This window comes from Plecotus auritus (assembly GCF_963455305.1).
Source record: "Plecotus auritus genome assembly, chromosome: 8".
Classification (NCBI taxonomy): Eukaryota; Metazoa; Chordata; class Mammalia; order Chiroptera; family Vespertilionidae; genus Plecotus; species Plecotus auritus.
Genome location: NC_137782.1, coordinates 140,927,705 through 140,942,677, shown reverse-complemented (window position 1 = coordinate 140,942,677; position 14,973 = coordinate 140,927,705). Strand labels below are relative to the sequence as shown.

At 40.1% G+C, this 14,973-nt stretch overlaps 1 long non-coding RNA gene across 1 annotated transcript in view; it reads left to right on the top strand.

Moving 5' to 3' along the window:
* Window positions 1–14,973, top strand: part of LOC308256118 — a 451,053-nt gene that overhangs the window by 389,118 nt on the left and 46,962 nt on the right. Inside the window, exon 3 of the long non-coding RNA XR_013961410.1 lies at window positions 12–187. This is a non-coding gene — a long non-coding RNA (uncharacterized lncRNA). The remainder of the gene's footprint in view (window positions 1–11; window positions 188–14,973) is intronic.

Genomic DNA, 14,973 nt, shown 5'->3' with positions numbered 1-14,973 from the left:
TTCACTTACAGGGACTCACCAATTTGGGCTTCTTCCAGAGCTGAAAACTGGTTACAAATATGAAACAGATTTCACTACTGGACTTGAACTCCACATAAAAAAACAACAAGATTCTCAAAATAATTGAAAAAGCTCTTCACCAAAGAGAAGACGCAGTGTGAATGGCAGGGAATCAAGGAAGTAAGAGGTAAATTACTAGTGAAAACATGGCTGCTGTGTGGGCAGATATGTAGGAAATATGCTTGTAGGCTAAAGGTAGCGTCTTTCTCGGTGGAGGGTCAGGAGCGGGAAGATTGTTTTTGATTAGCAGCACATACTGGATGACCCAGGCTCTTCTTTCCCTGCATCTGTCTGTCTGGCTATTCATTATAGAAACATTGAGAAATGCTGGATACTTTATAAAGACATCATTTTGGGGGAGGGATGTGCTTAGTAAAGGAAACAACTTTCCCAGTGAACACTCGTGGGGAACATTTGGCAAATTATTGTTCTTCAGAAATTGTGCAACCCCATCTTGAAAACCTATATCCAGGATGACAAGAGATCAAATCAGGTGCAAAGATACTCTGTTTACTGGATGCTGGGGGAAAAGGCAAGTGGGGTGGGCTCTCTAGAATATACAAAGATCAGCTGGGGTAGGCATCTGCCATTTTAGCTTTTCCTGGTATGAAAAAGGTGTGTGTGTGGGGGATAAATATATGAATGGGGTGTTCTTTGTCCTTTTTTCTTTTCTGGCCTATGAAATAGTTTAATGGCTTCATCCATTCTGCCCTGACAGGAAGCATCTGTGAGTTGCCAGATTTGTGTTTTGGGCTTTTGTGACATAGGATCTGATGAGTAGGGAAAGGACAAAAGGCCAAAAAGCTCTGGTGACCTATTCCCAAGAGGAAAATGGTGAGCTTGGAACATAGTAATGAAAGGCATTCAGTCTCCCAGGAAAAGGGCCGGAGTGAGGTGGGTGTGGTACCTGAGCTGTGAATGTGAGAGACTGTGTTTGAGTGAGGGTGCAGCAGGATGATTTGAGGAGTTGATGGGAGTGATTTTGAGAGGGACAATGGAGCTTGAACTTGGAGCATGTGAGCTCTTGGAGTGAACTATTCGAGAAGGGCTGGGATTAGAAAATAAGAGATGGGAGGTGTTAATAGTTATTACCGTGGGCCGTATTTTTGAATCTCTTTTATTGCTTCAATGAATGAGTGAAGGGTGGAATGTAAGTTTGGGTCTGAACTCATGGGTGCAGCCTTTGATAAAGTTTCACCCATAAAGCAAATACCACACTGGGTATCTAGGCCATGGGATTCCTGTAAAATAAATCACAGTGTCTTCTCAATGCCCATGCCTCCACTCAAGCACTAGATATTCAGTTCTCTTCATAGGATCTAGTTTGAAAAGAGCAGATCTGAGAAGGGGTGTCCTGAGCTTTAGCCCTGGGGAACCACTCACTAGCTCCAGGACCGCAGAGCACTCATCTGAGGTAATGATGGGTGCTAGCTGTGGAATCATGCAGAGTTTGTACAAGTTTCATAATCTTCATGAGGCATTATTTCCTGCTTCTATAATGTTGAGGCATTAGGAGAATCTCCCTCATGGGATTTTTAATAAGACAATGTATGTGAAGCTTCCCAGTGATTAGTTCAATAAATATTAGTCACTACTATTATAGTTGCTATTATTACTATCGATGATGGTGGCATCATTCATTCCTGGCCCTCAGTTCCCTCATCTTTAACTTGAGAGGGTATAATAAAATGTTCTCTATGTTCCCTTCGAGATCTAAAAATAATTCCTATACTCCCGAGCTTAGGAACACCAACCACAGGAAACAGGCAGTCGGCCATGAGAGGACTCCTTTCGCCCTACATCTCTTAGAAATCTTTAGGTTCTTTTAAAATGCTACCCCCTGGAGAGGGCCCAAGATTTCCTTTAACCTGTGCTTCACCAACTTTAGCATCTTCCTCAGCACGACTTGTACACCTACAGAGTAAGAAAAAAAGAGTTGGAGTTCTCCTTCCACCTGTAAACTCTACTTGAACTATCCGTGCTTTACCTTCCGTGTATGGAAACACCAGTTAGCAGTTCTGCCTTTTCCTAAGAACATCGATAGCTGCAAAGCATATTTTCCTTTCTCCTCCCATTCCTGGTCTTCCTCCTTCTTTTAAGGGCATCACAACCTAATTCTTCTGGGATATGAAACAGACCATCCCTTCCAAAGATTCTTGAGCTCTTTTTTCTCCCCCACCCCCCTCACCCTCCCTTTGGTAGCCTCTTTCCCACAGAAATGTAATACCAACACAATTGTTGATTGGTTCGAGAATATATCATAGTCCCTAAATACATGAAATTAAAAAAAGAAAGAAAGAAAAGAAATCAACATTGTTCTGAAAGGAAGGTAGTTAAAATTCAGAAAGAGAGATTCTTTAATTAACTTAATAAAATTACTAATGGAAGCATTTTAACTGCTAAATTTAATTTACTTGTCAAGATATCAGGCTACAAAGAGGAGGGAAGAGTAGGAACTCTGCTTTCCATTATGATGTACTCTATTATAGAATAAATTTGCTTAAAATGAAATATATCACCAAAAGCCATCAATGACATCTTAATTTGGAACAGCCAGTTGAAAAGTAATTAGACTATGGAGCAATCAGTGCTAGCAAATCAGTGTTTCCCTTTACATAAACATACCTTTTTTTCTTCTATTTATATGTAGGGAAGACTTTCAGGTAGTAGGCAGGCAAAGACTCTGATTCTTTTTGGCTGCCAGTATTTTTACTTTACATTAACAAGCTGTCAAAACAAAATGTTTTATGATGGGATTAAACAATGTGTAAGTATCTGATTTGATTTAGTGTTTATATTTATACTAGAGGCCCGATGCACAGATTCATGCACTGGTGGGGTCCCTTGGCCTGGCCTGCACCCTCTTGCAATCTGAGACCCATCAGGGGATGTGGGAGAACCAGTTTAGACCCAATCCCCACAGGCCAGGCCAAGGGACCCCACTGGCGCACGAATAAGTTCACAAGGTCTGCAGTGTGCATATAAGATCTTTGGTTAATCTCTTCCCGCCCTCCCCCTCCCCCTTCCCTCTGAGAGTCATCAGTCTGTTCCATGTTTCCATGCCTGTGCATTGAGCGTCTGCCCCCTGGTGGTCAGTGTACATCATAGCTACCAGTCGAATGGTTGAATGGTCGAATGGTTGCTTAGGCTTTTATATATATAGATGTTGAACTGAGGAGAGTTTACTTATCATAGGGGTTTAAAAGATTTACATTTGTCTGCTTTTTACTTCCAAAATGCTTTCCAGACACTGGCAGCCCTGACACCTTTCTTCAATGAATGAGGCTAAGTCAACATCAAACAAGAGCCCTGCTTCTCCCTGCCAGGTGCCTCCTACCTCATGTAAATAAAGGTAGAGAATGAGATGTGGATGGGGGATAGAGATGGGAGGAGTTAAAATTACCCTTTTTTTCAGTGTCTGACAGTTCACCATTAGGAATTGCTCAAAATGTAACTGACCTTCCTAGAGGTGTGTGTGTTTGTTTATTATTATAAAAACTCATAAGGGGGATAGGTGAAACAGAAAATGTATATTTCATCTGATTTTAAAAAGTAAACATAATTTAGCTAAGCGGTATCAAAAATCCAGCTACCAAACTTCTTCATATTAGGACACTCATATGTTTTTTCTGATCACCTCAATACACCTCTGAAGAAGACATTTGCATCTTAAATTTTCAGACATAGAAATGGAGCTCCGAGAGGTTAAGTGACTCGTGGAGAAGGCTGAGGTAGTTAATAAGAGAGCTGGGGCTAGAAAGAGGGCTTCTGGGTTCCTGGTATCTTTTCCACAACATCTGCTTTTGATGATGGAATCCCATCTGTTATATGCCAAGGGGAAGAGGTGTGAGAAACATAACTAGAGGAGATATCAATCACTCAGCAAAATATTTATGAAGGACTTCATTCAGATATTAGGGGAGTCACCATTGTCATCAGCCCTGGAAAATCAGAAAGGATGATGAATTATGCCAAAGAGAACATTAACTCAGAAGATAGAGACTGCTGTGCAATGTCATGCTTATGCTAGTGTGTATTATTCTGGAGTGGGAGAGAATGAAATGAGAGAGGAAGATAAAGGACAGTTTTATAGTGAGCCGAATAAGCCACACCTTGTTATAAAGGGAGAAATGTGGGGACACCTCTGAAACACAGTCCTAGGATCTGCCAGTATGCAAATCACCTAACAGTATGCAAATGACCTTCCCCACCCTAATAGAGTCAATCATTTCCATTCTCTCCACTGCCTATTTAGGAATGTGATCATTGATAACAACACTACAAGGTACTATTCCTAGTTGAAAAACACATTGGGAGGAAATGTAATACCTATGATGCCATGGGAGTAAGTATTAACATTCATAAGTGTAGATAGGTGTGAAGTAGCCAAGACAATATAATTAAAGTGCAAAAGCGAGCTCTGTTGCACTGGTACAGTGAGAGAAATTGCAGGGCCCCTCTGGTTCTTGAATTCTAGTGAAAATGTAGTCTGTCATCCCCAATGGCTGCTCAGGATCCGTGTATAACAGAACAATTGCCCTGGGAGTGGAGAAGGCAGGAACTGGATAAAAATAGACAAAACAACTTAAGTTAGCAAAGAAAAGATAAGGAGCCCAAAAGTGGGAAATGAGATATAGTAAAGGAGGTTAGATAAAGTAAGGAGGTCTTTTATAAAAGTATCAAGGAAAAAAAGTGATCCTCAAGAGAAAAAAAGACCAGTGAATAAATGAGAAGAGGAGGGTGTGAAATTAATGATGGCTGAGATATTGACCTTCTGCTTTAAGTCAGTTTTTAGGAGAAAAATGAGGAGAAAATTTAGACAGCTGTAAGATAATAATGACTTTTAAAAATAGGTATTGACAAAGAAGACAAGGAGAAATTTAGAGAAAAATTAACCATTGTGGCATATACATATTGTAAATTTTAGATAATATGCTTCCTAGGGAATTAGATTTCCTGTCTACTAACTAGGCACAGATATGGAAGAAGAACAATACAAACTAAAAAAGGTCATAAATTCCTCAAAACAAATGTGTTGTGTATAACAATAAAATAACCGTAGGGACAGGTTTGGAGATGTGTGTAAATTTTAGACATATTTGGTTATGCCTATGTGGCAATTACAGTTTTTAGAAAATTGGGAAAAACTTTCATCTTTTATTCAGAGACAAAGGAAAGAGACACCATATCCCATATAACTAATGTCTGTTGTGGATAGTGTAAAAGTACAAGAGAGACTCATTTTCCCATGGGAGAAAATTCGAAAAATGACCCAGTACCTAAAACATCATGTTTGTATGAAAAGATTAAAATATATACATAAAATTGGAAAACAGAGTACAATGAAAAAAAATAACCTGAAAGGAAGTTTTAGATTCTAGTGAAATTTTCAAGTTAAGTTCTCAAAATCCAACTAATTAATGGGAAGCTACTAGATACTTGGAAATACTTATGTAGGGAAGTTTTTGTTGACAGCAGGCAATACATTGAGGGATGAAGATACAACTGTACCTGTTGGAATTTCATTTAGACAGTGATTTATTGGAGGTGAATTCTTAAGGGAGGACAGTGTCTTGGAATATTTGCCCCTGAACTGTTTCCTTGGTATTTTGACCTTGATGGGCTGTCTCGGTTGACAGATTGTAGACAATGGTGGCTTCTTGGTTTCTCTTATTTTCAATGTCCTTTTCCCCTCACATGTTGCTCTTCAGTAACTAAAATCTTCCAGGACTATTGCATGCCACTCCATTCATGCACCCCTACAGTGCCTGTCCTCAAGCCCCTTTCAATCATAAGTCAAAGGTGTGGTTCATTTCCAAGGCCATGTCGCAGTGAGGAAGAGTCTGAAGTCCTATGGAAAGACGTGACAGAGATAAAACGGGGTCTCCTCCCTGAAGCATGCATGGAATTTAGACACAGGGCACAGTGTGGAGAGAAAACATCCCAGACTCTGCAGCAGTTAAACCAAAGGTCTAGAGATAGAGAAGTGCATCTTCAAGAGGGATCGGAGCAGTATCTTAAAAGGCAGCAGGTGAAGTTGTGATATGATAGGGCCATTTGTGATCTGCAGATTTGGACACAAATCACAGACAGCTCTGATATTTGGGAAATCCATTTTTATCTCTGTCATGCTCAGAGTCTCTGCTTGTAAAATGTGGTTCATTACTCTCCTGCAAAGCTGCCCTGCAAGGTGCCAGCCGGTACTAGAGTCCTGTGGTCGAAGTGGCTGTATGACCAGCTCCCTGCTTTCCACCAGGCCCTCTGCTTGGCTTTCACTGGAGTTCTACTCTTCAACAGTTACTTAAAGGCATTTGACTCTGGCATGTTGCAGTTAAGCCATTTCCTTTCACTTACTATTTAATATTCCTTCCAAGCTTTAAAAATCTTGTAAGGAAAGGAATATTTTTAAAGAACACCACCATTCCCATAGAAATGGGAGCATGAATTTTAGAATAGAATCCGGGGCAGTAAAAATTATAAGAGAGTTGTGCAAAGTTATGCTCCATTAAGTTTGAAATAAAGGTTTGTACTAACTTTTGATATTGAGGTGGGAGGGGAATAACCTGCTTCCTGGTTTGATAGTGACTGTGCTGTTAAGAAGGCATTTGTGCTGAGAAAATGAGAGTTTATAAGAGACTCCACTCCATGTAAGGAATGATGGAGACTCTATTTTGGAGGACTAGAATAGTGGCAGATTGTGAGTAGGAGGTGAGTGGACACAGCTGATTCTTTTACATAAATCAGACCCCAAATCCAGTCAAGGATGTTCCCCCTCTTCACTGAAGAATGGTTTGTGAAGGGAGTGATGAAGGGAGGGAGGAAGAAAAAGGAAGAAAGAAAGGAAATGAAAGAAAGGGAGGCAAAAGGCAAAAAATAACAATAGGAAAACCATATAGAAACTCACAGTTTTTATTTTCATTTTTTTAGATATATTTTATTGATGTTTTACAGAGAGGAAGGGAGAGGGATGGAGAGTTAGAAACATCGATAGGAGAGACATCGATCAGCTGCCTCCTGCACACCTCCTACTGGGGATGTGCCCCCAACCAAGGTACATGCCCTTGACCAGAATCAAAGCTGGGACCTTTCAGTCTGCAGGCCGACACTATCCACTGAACCAAACTGGTTAGGGCTATTTTTTATTTATTTATTTTTTTCCCTTTATTGATTAAGGTATTACAAGTGTGTCCTTATCCCCCCATTGCCCACCCACCCACCCCAATCCTGCCCTCACCCTTGCTCCCTGTTGTCTGCATCCATTGGTTATGCTTATATGCATGCATACAAGTCCAGCTTTGGTTGATCTCTTCCCCTTACCCCCACCCTCCCCTACCTCCCATCTGAGGTTTGAGCATCTAATCAATGCTTCCCTGTCTCTGGATCTGTTTTTGTTCATCAGTTTATGTTGTTCATTATAATCCACAAATGAGTGAGATCATGTGATATTTATCTTTCTCTGACTGACTTGTTTCACTTAGCATAATGCTCTCCAGTTCCATCCATGCTGTTGCAAATGGTAAGAATTCCCTTTTTTTTTTTATAGCAGCGTAGTATTCCATTGTGTAGATGTACCACAGTTTTTTAATCCACGCATCTGCTGATGGGCACTTAGACTGTTTCCAAATCTTAACTATGGTGAATTGTGCTTCTATAAACATAGAGGTGCATATATCCTTTCTAATTGGTGTTTCTAGTTTCTTGGGATATATTCCTAGAAGTGGGATCACTGGATCAAATGGGAGTTCCATTTTTAGTTTTTTGAGGAAACTCCATATATTTTTTATTTTTAAAAAATATTTTGATATTGATTTCAGAGAGAAAGGGAGAGGGAGATATCAATGGTGAGAGAGAATCGTGATCAGCTGCCTCCTGCACACCTGCACTGGGGATTGAGCCTGCAACCCAGGCCTGTGCCCCAATCAGGAATCGAACCATGACCTGCTGGTTCATAGATTGACGCTCAACCATTGAGCCACACTGTCCAGGCTCACATAATTTTTAAGAACCCATTTTTGAAGCTGTGTTGTGCATGATTACCCACAGGAAAACAAACCTTTATTTCACTTTTCCTTTTTTTTTCCTGCTGTTCTTCTCTTTATTTAAACAAATGTTGCTCTTCCTTATTGCAAGAATATGGATGGGAAAATTGTTGTTCCCTATTTTTTTTTATAAGGTGTTTTAATAAAACCGTTAGACATTGAAAATTCTCTTTCAAGGTTTAGTTTCTATACTCTAGAACTCAGTCCCAAATTCCAAGGAACTCAAAGTTGGATAATATGTCAATGTGCATACAGAAAGAATGGAAAATTACCTAATTAAAACATGAGACACAAGTAAGAGATAATGGTAAAAATGGTCCTTCTCTTAGTTGGAATCAGTTACTAACAGTAAATGTTTATTTTTTCTTCTGAATATTACACAGCATTTAAAATATTATTTTTGTATTTTCAGATACTTTACCCTAATTTATGGCCCAAAGGACATAAATAATAAAATTTTGTATGATTCAGTACACAATAAATATGAGATTGCTACATTTCACAACTCATGAAAGTCAGCCAAAGCTATACTCAAAGGTGAGGTAATAGCCTAAGTACTCACCCTACCTCCCGGGGGAAATAAAGGATAACTACAAATGAATTAAAAGTAAAATTGTGGAAATTAAACTTTTAAACAAGCATAAAATCATGAAGGATTAAGTAATAAAGATAAGAACAATTTTTTCTTTATTAAAAAGATAAAATAATCAGACACCTTAAAATAAGTGATTAATCAGTTTGTGAGTATTAGGAAAAACTGTTATTTATATAGTGATATAATATTTATATTTATCATATAAATTATATTTATATGATTAGATGTGTATGTAATAATCAGTTATTTATTAATTTACTTTAAAATGATTTTATTAATTGATAAACCCTTGTCAGTTTTAATAAAGCAGGAAGTTACAAACAAGATTAGATATAGGAATATGAATTTTAAAATAAGTTTAGGAACAATTAAAATTATGATTGCTGTGTAAAGTTGTGTTCCAATAAGTTTGAAAACCTCAATGAAATAAAAATATAAAAATTGTATATTTATAAAATATATCAAAATTTATATATATGTATATAAATATATACATACACACATATTGGAAAAATATAAATTACCAAAATAGTTTGAGAATAATTAGAAAGCAATAAAGAGATTACCAAAGATGAAACTAAATAAATAACTAATAAATAAGGTTTTGAAGTGGTTAAAGTATTCAAAGTATTGGTTCTAAAACAAATCCTGGGGCTTTCAAGGGCAAATTAATTTTAAATTGATCCTAAATATATAAAAATATTGAAAACAACCTAATTTTATGATGCTAGCATCACTCTGATACAAAGAAACAGAAAGAGAACTATAAAACAATAAAAAATCTAAAAACCTCTTCCACTTAAAATATAGCTACAAAAGTATGAAATGAAGAGATTCAGCAGTTCATAACATGAATAGTCTTCTCATTGTGGTGGCAGGCTCAGTGTGCATTTGAGAAGGGGGTAAGGAGGTCATGGCATTTTTATTCTTTATCAGAGGGTGACTCACTCCTGGAAAAGTGGCAGGCAGGTGGAACAGCTTCATCACTTCTGTGACAGAATATAAGTTCACAGAAATAATTATCACAGAATCTGTTTTCAGGAAATTATTTGATTCTGGATATATTTGGTTGACTATAATATAGGGGCTGGAGTTATAGTCATGAAACAGTCAAGCTGTATTTTTTTATTGCTTATACTATTTTTAAAGTTAGCAGTCACTTCAAGAAACAATTATAAATCAGTGTTCTGTATTAAATTTCTAATATAGACAATCCACGTATTAGGCACTGCATGAGATTCGGAGAGGAGGAATTAATTGTTAGTGACTATGAACCTATGCACAGTGGGCGCCTCCATGGTATTTGTTTAGTGATCTGGCCAGTTCTTCTCTCCACCCTGTGTCATACATATTTCAAACATCTCCCTCTCTTCCCCTCACTTTTCTTGTGTTCTCTTTCTACTTTTCTCTCCCCAAATATCTCATTCTTTTTGTTTTGGGGGGGAGTTTGGTAAATAGGGCTTTTGTCAAGAGAAACCTGAATGGCACCCTCAGAGAGAGGAAAAAGCTGCCTTTAAGTGTCATTCTTGGTTTATGGGCAAGAGCTGCTACTGTACCTGTGTGAGGTCCCCATGAGAGTTTCACTAAATGCGTCTCTGCCAATACCAATGACCGAAAGAGACCTTTCATTAACTCCTGAATTAGCCAAATGGGACAGAGCTTAATCTAATATGTGTTATTTCATTTTCTAGGTTACTTGTTTTAAAGGAAACAAAGTACACTCATAGGCTGTCTAACACCATCCTGGGAGATGTGCATCGGAAGACTCCATCTAAACAGTATTGGCTTCTGAGAAAGCTGGGTGCATGCCTGAGGGCCCAATTTAGCTTGGTGGATGCCTTTCTCACAGTAGGCAAAGCAAACCCCTAACTCCAAAGAGCTTTGAGAGCAATTGCACATTAATGGGAATGACGAGTGCTTGGGCTGGAGTTTTAAGGTGCTGTGGATAGAGGGGCTTTTCCCTCTACTGTTATATCTGCCGAGGCCTACTTGAGTTCCACCTGGAGGTGGTGTTCCTCACAGTGACCAGGATCTCGTCTCTTTGGCCGGGTATGACCAGCGCTGTGAGCAGCCTAGCCATCATCAGAAACAGATTGGAAACCGATGGACTGGAGCCAAAGGCTTCTGACGAGGCAGCATGGTGCAGTGGAAAGGGACCCATCCCCGCTGCCAGGAGCCGGAGTTTCTGTCTCAGCTCAGACATTAATTGGGTGGGTAAAACTTGGACAGGACTCCCTTGTGCCTCCATATCTTGATCTCTCAAATGAGGAGAGTAATATTTGCTCTGCATATTCCCTGGGTTATTACATTCATCTAATGGAATAATAAATATGAAAGTGTTTGCAAACTATAAAACACTATACACACTTGAATTATTTTGAGTGAGGGTGCTATGGCATATGGAGTGGTCCAACAGGTTACTGAGATCTTGTAGGTATCTTGGCAATGTCTTCTTGACTCTCTAGGATTTTCATGAAAGCAAAATTTGCTAAACAGAACTAGATACATGCAGCTTTCTCTCTTTTTATAGCCATCCTTCCCAACTGCCAGCCCTATTCATGGGATTCAGGACTGTGCCAAGGTTAGAAGACTCAGACATGGGGTGTGAGCCATAACTTCTAAATCAGCTCTGGAAGGATGCCAGACCATCAGTTTAAAAAAGTGATTTGAGTGTCTTCGTGAGGACAAAGAATTTACTTAGAGAGTATATCTTTCAAGAACATGTTATTGAAACTTGGGGGAAAAAAGCGTTTTAAAGCCTGAGAACACTAGTATTAAAGGCACTCTAAACCAATTACAGCGTATTTACTTGGATTTCAATGAGGGGGATACCCTTTTCATTATTTGCAAGCTTCAAGAACATTAGAAAAACTTTGCTGAAGACAATGTAATATCCACATCTGAAGTAGGCTGTTGTTTGTCCATTTAATCCACTTTCTTGCTTTTATCTTCTTCATGAAGGCAGAAGAGCACTTGTATGTTTTTAGAATGCACAATGTACCCTGAGTAGGCAGTGTACTTTTGGGTAATTAGCACCCTGTGTCCCTGAAAAAATATTCTATTGTACTTACTCTCTCCTCGGGTCACATGGAGGTCCTATGTGGGAATGATAGGGACAGGTTTAAACCCCTGAGCCCTTAGCACAGAAAGGCCTAGTCATTTCTAAGAGCTCAATGATCATTCTGCATATTTCAAGGAGAGTTTTCTTAAGGTTATGGATGGAGAATGGGGACGAAAAACAAAGAAGCCTGAGGGAGACTTATGTTCAGAAGTGCCCAGTAATTTTAAGTCTGTTGTCCACCAGGCATTAACTGCCGTCAGCTAATGCAAGGGCTTTCCGCATTTTAGTGCCCTTTAGCTAGAGGATGGTCATTGAACAGAGAGAGAATATCTACTTTTTTTCTGGTAGCTTCGCTGTGTGGTATGAAATGAGTTTGGAGACCCTATAGTGCAGTGGTGAGTCCCTGGATGTCCATCAACCCATTGAACAATGGCCTTCCCTCTAACCCCAGCCAACCACAAGGTCCCAGTCTGCACAGGCTTTTCCTTAGATTCCTTTTTCTTCCCCTTCTCTCTGCGGAAAGTATCTCCCACTGAGATGGGACCTGAGAATCTGTCATGCCCAAAGAATGGTTCATGATGGCTCCCCATTTTAAGCCAGCTTCCCAGGCCTTGCATGTTGCAGTAGTACCTGGACCCTGCCTCAGTTTGGTTGGACCAGTCTTCACTTGATCTCAGTCTATTGACACTACAGCTTCCAGGTCCCACGTTCTAGAGTGGCACCCCGATACCATAATCAGACTGAGCAGCCTCAGCTAGGCTTCTGAGTCTCCCTTCTCTTCTCTCACTGAAGGCCCAATCTCCATTTAATCCCTGCCTCTAATATCACTGTCTCTGTGACTTTAAGCCAATTACTCATACCTCTCCAAGGGGACATTTCCTTGTCTTCTTAAGCAGAGACATATAACTGCTGTAACACAGAGATTCCCCAACTATAATGAATTAAACACAGCAAGAGTCCAAGTTGGTTTCCAGTCAGTAGGAGGTGCTGTTCCACAGAGGCATTTGAAGACCTCAGCTGACAGAAGCTCTGCCTCTGGTACCATCTGCTTTCCAAAGTCACAGGGCATCAAGGATTCTAGTCAAAAGGAAAAGGGCGCATGGGGAACATGCACCCTCTTCTTAAAGGCCCTGGCCCAGAAGTGGCACACATCTGAATTGTCTTCCACCACTTACTAGTTTCATGATGGTGAACAGCAACTTAAATGATTTGTGCTTCAATTTCCTCATATTTAGATGGAGACAACTCATTAGCTACCTGATAGGATTATTGTGAAAACCATAATAGGGCAAAACAGGGCATTTATTATCACTCAAATGTTAGGGGTTCTTATCTCTCAGTCAACCCACTTTAAGTTCTTGTTAAGACTCAAGATTGAGCCTTAGCCGGTTTGGCTCAGTGGATAGAGCGTCGGCCTGCAGACTGAGGGGTCCCAAGTTCGATTCTGGCCAAGGGCACATACCTGTGTTGCGGGCTCGATCCCCAGAGGGGGGCGTGCAGGAGGCAGCCAATCAATGATTCTCGTCATTGGTGTTTCTATCTCTCTATCCCTCTCCCTTCCTCTCTAAAATCAATAAAAATATTTTTTAAAAAAGACTCAAGATTGAGGCTTATGATAGAATGGGGTATTTATTCCCTTTGTGGTAACCTTTAAAACAAGGTGCTCTGTACTTCATGACATACCACCACCCAGTTCCTGAGGTCATAAACACTCTGTGGTTCTACATGCAGGTTCGAGGTAAAAGAGAGAGATAGTTAGATGGGGAAGAGGGGAGGAGAGAGAGAGAGACAGATTCCCCATTTCGCTCCCTGAAGCTTTCTTGGAACTGTGCTGTAGTGGAGACTCTTCCTACCACTATTGTTCTTTATCCCTATTCTTCACGAGATCAGACCTGAAGACCCCCTACCTTCATACTCTGTGTAGGCATTTCCCCTAATAAATCTGTTCCACATTTAACCCCATGTTGGCACCTGCTTCTCAGAGAACCCAAACTATCACACTAAACAAGTATTTCACATGCATGTACTCAATAAATAATGTTCTCCCCAGTTGTCCTTACTCAACCACAGAAAACCTCTCGCCAGTTTTGTGTAACTTTACTTAAAATAAAGTTTGTGCAGACATTTAATGTAGGTGGGCAGTGGCTAGTTTTCTATAATGCTTAGTGCTGCCTTCTTCAGAGTACAGCCTATAAAGCATGTGCCCCAAGGATGGAAACAGCTGTCATGTTGCTGGAAATACGCTTTTGGACCATAAAGCACGTCTGCTTGGGTCAGACAGTGCCTCCAACTGGTAACAAAAGGATGAGGGGAGGTGCACCTGCTGGCTCCTCTGTGGCAACATGTTTTGAGCAATGGCAAGTGCCTGGCACGGTGACAGGTACCTGGACTACGTAGATGAAGGTCCACTCCCTTCCCTCCTGATGTTCAGAGGCTGGTCAGGGATGGAGAATTAAACGGGTAGTTGCAATTTCTCTTGATGGGTGTTAGGTGAGTGTAAATTCTGGGTGCTGAGGAGGGAGTCAGAAAGCACATCCTAGAAAGAGGTGAAGGCTCTGTTTCAGAAGTGAAGTCAGAGTTGCTCAGAGGCATAAGGGAGAGAAAGCGCACTCCAGGCATAAAAGCAGCTGGTTTCTGGGTTTGAGGGCATGACAGAATGGGAACCGTCTAGTCATCCCACCTGTAGGACCAGGTGGGGACCTGGAAGGTGGGAAAAAGCCAGCTTTTAGTGCTGCATGAGTGAGAACTATAAAAACTGCTATAATATAGTGAGACTGATGCCATTATCAAGGCTTATAGAGCAAAAGCTGTTACCATCAGAGGAATGGAGGTGTGCTCCAAACATCAGTAAAGTCTCTTAAAACTCCAATATCAGAAGAGCTTAATGGAAAGCATTTAAAAATGTAGAAATATTAAAAATATGTTTTTCAACTTTCGGTTATCTACCTCTTGGTGACTCCTCAGTTTGTTTTCTGTAAAATGTAGTATTTCCTTGTATTTGTTCTGAAAATATATTCATTAAGCTTCAAGGGGTGGGGTATAGTGCAAGGTATGTGGGCAGACACTTAATAATAGCACCTTGGAATCTGTTCATGATTTCATAATCAACCAATCCTTTAAAAACTCACCAATTTAATCATGTGCCCCTGTAGGCTCCACCAGGATGTATTGTAGAGTCCCGCTTCTTTGTCTCCCTGCTCTCCTGATCTTCCATTTCT